This window comes from Anas acuta, chromosome 3, assembly GCF_963932015.1.
Source record: "Anas acuta chromosome 3, bAnaAcu1.1, whole genome shotgun sequence".
Taxonomy (NCBI): domain Eukaryota; kingdom Metazoa; phylum Chordata; class Aves; order Anseriformes; family Anatidae; genus Anas; species Anas acuta.
In genome coordinates this window covers 22374455-22380406 of record NC_088981.1, presented here as the reverse complement: position 1 = coordinate 22380406, position 5952 = coordinate 22374455, and the positions used below count along the sequence as shown (strand labels likewise).

Genomic DNA, 5952 nt, shown 5'->3' with positions numbered 1-5952 from the left:
AACTTGCGTTTGATCAGACAAAAAATGCTGTGAAAGTTGACATATTTAACTCTGTCGAGACTCGGGCTTGAAGCAGCATGCCAGGAATGCAACAGTAAATGGGAAAGAGCAAGTGAATTTAAGAAGAGATCTTCCTGTGAAGCAACAAGAACAAGTGGAAGAGTAGAGCTCAGCCCCTCCTGCTCCAGAGGGACCCTGCTGCCAGGTCTTGTCACTTAATTCCGCATTCTGGTACTTAATCTCTAATTGTGCTGATTTCTTCTCTAGGCTCAAGTGACTACTCAGTCATCTGGTATGATTCTGTAATTCATGTGACACCTTCCTTTTTCTTTTTTTTTTTAACCACAAAATATATCTGCAGAATATTATTTATGCCTCAGTGAGCCTCCATTGAAGTATAGGAACCTCGAGAAATTTAAATAAAATTTACACTTCTCAGCTCCTGTCTTCCAGTGCCATCTAGTGTTCAAACTTAGAAAAGAAATGACTAGGATTCCTCGTCAAATCAATTTGCCATAACTAACGTATTTTGGAAACTGAAAGATGGCTCTGATAGAAAGTATCATTATCAATTAATAACCTATGCATATATAAAAAATTTATAGATATATCTGTTCATATATTTATTTTATAACATTACATTCGAACACAACTTTTATATAATTTAAAATCAGTAACACAAATCATGTCTATGTGTATATGTATCTATATAGCAGTTATTTATTTCTGGTTATTCTGTTCTTGGTAACTAATTAAATCACTTCATCAAACAACGGTTGCAAAAGAGAACTTTTGCAGGAAAAGAAAAGAGAACTGAGATAACCCTACTTCATTTTCAGATCCCACCCAAAAAGGAGTAGCCATCCATCAAAATCCAGTAAAAAATTTACTCACAAAGTAAAATTGCAAAGCTTGGACTGACTGATCATTTAATGCATCTGCAAAAGGGAGTGAGCTGCTTTTTTGAAACAGGGAGACAAAAAATGAGGGATTATCCAGAGATCGTCTGTCTTTATTTTCTTATAATTCCTCCCTTGATATTTTTCTCAATACTGACATTTGGTTCTTATCTTCAAACCCCATCCACTATCAGTAGTTAAATAGTTCATAACCATTGAAAGTACCCTCGATCCCTCTTTACTATTAAATGCATAAACTTAGGAGAAAAACACATGGATATTAAAAAGTCTGACCATGTTTCTATGAAGTAAGTGTTTATCAGGCAATACAGATAACTCCCCCTTGAAAACCAAAGATTCTAAGGTGAGATACAAATTTTAGGTGGAAAATACAACAAAAGGAATACGAATACAGAATTTCATACAATAGTTTCTTGCAGGGTTTAAGAAAACCCTACTCTCCTACCTACTGATGAAAGAATCCAAAACTAATTATTATCTGAATTAGTCTAGTTAGAAAGGAAACAAAGCAAGGTGCTTAGCTACTTTCATTCCAGTGAAAATTTAATTTAATTAGAGCAATTTCAGATCACATTCCTGGCAGCTGTGTTTATCACATTTTCTTCAAAGGATAGGAATTAGCATTGACTGACATCAGCATCAAAGCTCATTTATTCACCCGCCCACATCCTACCAGCCCTTCTGAGCTTGGCTGTTTATTTAGTGCTTTAATAACACCACAGTAAATAAGATTTCATTTCAGAGTCTTCATGTCTTTTTGTCAAAGAACTTAGCATAGGCTCCTTATAACATCGCGTTAGAACCCATCTTTGTAGAAAGATGAAAGAGCAGCAAGCTGTTTCCCTGAACAGGTATTTTAAATGGTTAGCAAAAGAACAAGGATGTAGACGGGGATCCCAAAATTCTTTATTTTTGTGGCAGCAACTAGAAAATCTCACTCTTTTAGCAATGTTGGGGGCGGGGGGGGGATGCTAGAAATGATCTCTCACCGCTTAAGTGTAAAGCTAGCTAGGTCACTAGGGTTTTGAACGTGGGGGATTGTTGGAAGCTGTGTGGTGCACAAGACTCAGCTCTCTCTTTCATGGCTGCTGTGTCCTTGCCAGCTCATCTGGAGGCATGAACGCTGCCATACCACTTACAGGACATGACCTTTTATCATCTCCTATGAGCTACAGGTAGGTTCCTACTGGCAAACTATCTTTTATTTGATATTTGTGCAGCACCTCACAAAACAAGACTTGATTCCCAATTAGAGCTGCCAGAACACAGGACTAAGGTGGATGCATCATAGCTCTGCTGCCTCTTCTGGAGGCATGTACAGAATTGCCACCACATCAGACAAGACACCAGATACATCAACAACATCGATCTGCTGCCTACACTTCAACCTCAACCCGCGAGTGTTGAAAACAAGTAGTTATATTGGGGGTCCATGATTTTATTCTACAATTATCAGCAGTATGACTAGCCCACGGTCATGATCGCTCATAGATTGCCAAGAAAATACAAGAAATGATGCCACAAAAGAAGAAGCACCTTTTGCTTGCTTTCATAAAAGTACTATAGCAAACAACTCTATTTTTCAACAAGTGGAAACCAATTGAGTTGATGTCCCATTTTCATGGGTGTGCCCCTCTCCTAAAGATTCCCTCCAGATCTCAGCCACCAGTTTCCTCTTTCTCATCCTTACCCCTACCTTGCCAACATGGATACCATCAGGTACAAACTAGAAACAGCAAAAAGAGGCAACCTGCCAAAAGCCAGAGAGGGTGGAAATGGAGCCTCCTGTGTGTGTTACCCAGGCAGAAATAGCTGACTGCAATGGCTTCCTTTGTTATGCTCCCCTTACTCATGAAATCACGAGAAAGCCTTTGCTCTCCGAGCAAAGATGTGGTGTGGGCGTCTTCTGCCTTACGGTGAAACATCAGAACTGATGGTGGAAATAGCTGTTCCTTCCCCAAGGCTTATTGGACTAGTCTCCCCTAGACAGTGTTATAGGCATTGGCACCAGCTGAAAAGAAAAAAAAAAAAAAAAAAAAAAAAAAAACACCTAATTTAAAAAGTTAACTGAACTTGAACAAGGTAACTGAACTTGAACAAGGAACAGCAGAGCTATATATTTTCTCTTTAGTGAGAATATTATTCTGAAAAGAAGTTAAATACATTCAGTTTAGACTGAAACACAAGTATAAATTCAATTTACTGAGTATTGACTCAAATCCTTGGTGATTATCCCTTTTATCTTCAATCTGGGAGTCATGCTTTGCTATATCTGCACTGAAAGCAAAGCGAAAATCCTATAGAGAGAGCCTCTAATCATTGCCAAACCATTACTACACTTCCCAGAGCTGTGCAGGGAAGCAGACATCCACCTAAGAGGAATCTCCTGTACCAGTCTGTCAATGCCTGCCTATGGTCCAGAGGGATATTCTATGATTTGTATTAAAATAAATAAATGGTGTATAGAGGAGTTACTTAAGGCACAAAGCTCTTTGCAGATGCTGAATGGGAAATGTAAATTCATAACCCACCTAATCCTTCCTCAGTTCTCCCCACAAATAGAGAGGGTACCTCTTAGCCCGTTCTGCGTTCAGTTATTCCCGTATTTGTTTCACCTCTTTTCCAGAGATGCTCTGAGGAGTACTGGGGACAACTCACTTATGGATGCCTGCCTGGATTTTGTCTGGCAATGTTTTATCCCACTCTTCCCTCTAAAAAAAAAGTTCTACATTTGATACCAGAGGGTTTTTTTTCCGCTGCTTTGTCACTGCTGGAGCTCATGGTGTGGTGTGTGCTGGTATATTTTAGTAAGGCTGGCTGTCTTTTACGGGCAGCTTTTGCTGCTCAGCTGCTGAACCTCTGTGCAGCAAGGACAATCCAGAGGAGGGTGGACCTGCAGCTGGGGGCAGGAACCCTCCCAGTCATCCTCGTCTGTGGTCAGGCATTCCCACAAGTCCAAGGCTAAGGCACAGGATACAGGACTGAAGGGATATCCCTTGCTCTTGCATCAGGCTCAGCAAAGCCATGGGAACAGATTAACTTCATTAGCACAATTGGCTATATCTGAAGTTTAGTAAAAAGGCAAAAAAATCCTTCATGAACAGGTTCCTCTGTCATTTTCAAGGCTTGCTCTATTAGAAGCAAACACCTCCACCCCTCAAAAACAAAACAAAACTAAGAAAAAAAACAATGGGTGAGAGAACGACTGGTGGGAATAAATTCTACTGATTTGACCTTTATATTAAAATACAATATCCTGAGATCTGATACGCAGTAAAGTTATCACAAAACAACAGAAATGTGTAATGGAAATCGTTTAGATTTCAACATTTCCTCCAGTTGCACTGACAAGCCTGCGGAGTGTGCCATTTTACCCGAGATGTTTACTGAGGCTGGTTTATAGGGCAGGAGTTGAAAGGTGAGGAATTCAACTCTCCAATTCTGAGACTGGAAAGAAACAGAAATGCCAAGGAAACAAGATACTCATCAGCCTGTGAGAAAGTGATGGAAAATTCATCGCTTTCAGTCACACACGGCACTTGTTATGCAGAAATAGGCCGAACTCTTCGGTTTTGCTCGGAGGCTGTGTCACTTCCAATCTTCCCTGTGCAACTCAAGCATGGTTTACCGTGGCAATTTGCATGCAGATGAATTAAACTTCTGCTTTCAGTGACTGTGTTTCTGATACTTAGTTTTGACTAGCTCAGAAAGAAAACAGCTTCCATGGAGGGGAATGTTATACTTATAAAAACCTTCATGCTGTAAACCATTGCGCTCAGTCTGAGCCTTTTAAAACAAATGAGAATTAAAAGGTTGGCAGGTACAACAGAGCAGCACTGATTTTCATTTTCAACTGACAACCAGCAACTGGTGAATTTTATATTATGTGTAGCCAGCCAGAAACCACACAGGCCCATGCAGAACCAAACTTTGTCTCAAACGCCATGAATATGTCAGGGAAAAACATAATTTAGAAATCTACTCAAAGTATTGCCCAGAAAACTCATCCTGCAGAGCGCTTTACATAATTCACTCTTCCAGATGTGCTTCTCACTTTCTTAACACATGAGAGTCATTGAAAAAGTTCAAGGCAGAGTAGCTCAGGACAATAATCCCTCCATATCTCATAAGGAGCTGAGTGAAGCAGCACATGAGCTAGATTAAGGATATTCTTTTATTAGGTTGGTTGACCTATAAAGCCAATTCCTTATGAATACTGACTGAGGTTTTAGCTTCTAGAGAAAATACGGAAGCAAGAATTCATGAAATCATGATCATTACTGTTTAACCACTTCCTTTACTGAATATTTTAGAAGGTAAATTTTACATGTTTTCAGTCAGCTAAAGGTTTAGTTGTTTTGTTTTGTTTTTCATTCTGTTACTCTGATGAATGAGAAAAAATCTTCAGCGGCCCAGAACCAAGCAGGATGGATTTTGCAGGCTGATTTAGGTGTACAAGGATATTGAAACGCACCATACTGTCCCACAGAGTAAGTTTTCCATATTCACAAGTATCAACTAATGACAGGTCCAAGATCAGTTAAATAGGAAGCAAATGGCCAAGGGAGGAGATGTGTTATGCCACGGCCTGCTAATGATTTATTATTAGCCTGTACATTTCTTTAATCAGAGACATGTTATAATGGCAACGTTCGATATTTAGTAGTCAAGAAACTTCACAGGTCATGTTCTGAAACCTCATCAACATTTGCAAAAGCACTTTGAGCAAAATCCACTGTATCCTTAACTGACCCATATTCAACACCCTGCACCCAAGGTGGCTTTTTTCACCATGTCATTTCTCTCACAAGTCTCTCCACTATATCTGTGTTCCTCAAGATAAAAGAGTAAAACATTCATTAGATAAAAGGTAATTAGATTTGGTATCTTATATCTGGAGCACTGACTGATGCTAGCTGTCCCCGTGCTTCCAGTTACCTTGAGAGCAGAGGCTCGACTATGTACATACGTATTGCAGCTGATTTAAGGCTGTAGCTCACATGGTGAAGTAACACTGAGACATTTGCAATGC

At 39.6% G+C, this 5952-nt stretch overlaps 1 long non-coding RNA gene across 1 annotated transcript; it reads left to right on the top strand.

Moving 5' to 3' along the window:
- The first annotated feature begins 1551 nt into the window (after positions 1-1551).
- On the top strand, positions 1552-2570 carry LOC137853572 (uncharacterized). The gene is made up of 3 exons (XR_011094581.1): positions 1552-1771; positions 2024-2095; positions 2174-2570. It is a non-coding gene; the product is annotated as an uncharacterized lncRNA (long non-coding RNA).
- The last annotated feature ends 3382 nt before the right edge of the window (positions 2571-5952 follow it).